This window comes from Octodon degus, unplaced genomic scaffold, assembly GCF_000260255.1.
Source record: "Octodon degus isolate 3935 unplaced genomic scaffold, OctDeg1.0 scaffold00007, whole genome shotgun sequence".
Classification (NCBI taxonomy): domain Eukaryota; kingdom Metazoa; phylum Chordata; class Mammalia; order Rodentia; family Octodontidae; genus Octodon; species Octodon degus.
In genome coordinates, this window is record NW_004524583.1 from 18,972,269 (window position 1) to 18,972,637 (window position 369).

The window sequence follows — 369 nt, forward strand, 5'->3', positions numbered from 1 at the left end:
CCGCCACCAGGCCTTTATGGGGAGGGTTCCCAGGGGCTGCAGATGGCTGGCACTGAGAAGAGGATGCACCAAGAGGAAAGGAAGGGGAGGGCGCCCAGAGTGGGACAGAGCGCTTAGCATTGCTGGACTCCGCCACGAGGACAAGCAGGACCAATGGTGAGACTCCCCAGGAGACTTTAAAAACGAAATTAAAAGGCTGTTAATATTTTTATATTTTCTTATAACCCAGAAATACTTGGGTCTGTGTTATATATGAAGTTTATTCATTTGTTTGAGAGGCTGGCTTTGAAATTGTTATCCTCCTGTCTCCTAATTTATAGGTACCTGCCACCACAACTGGCGTGTGTGTGTGTGTGTGTGTGTGTGTGT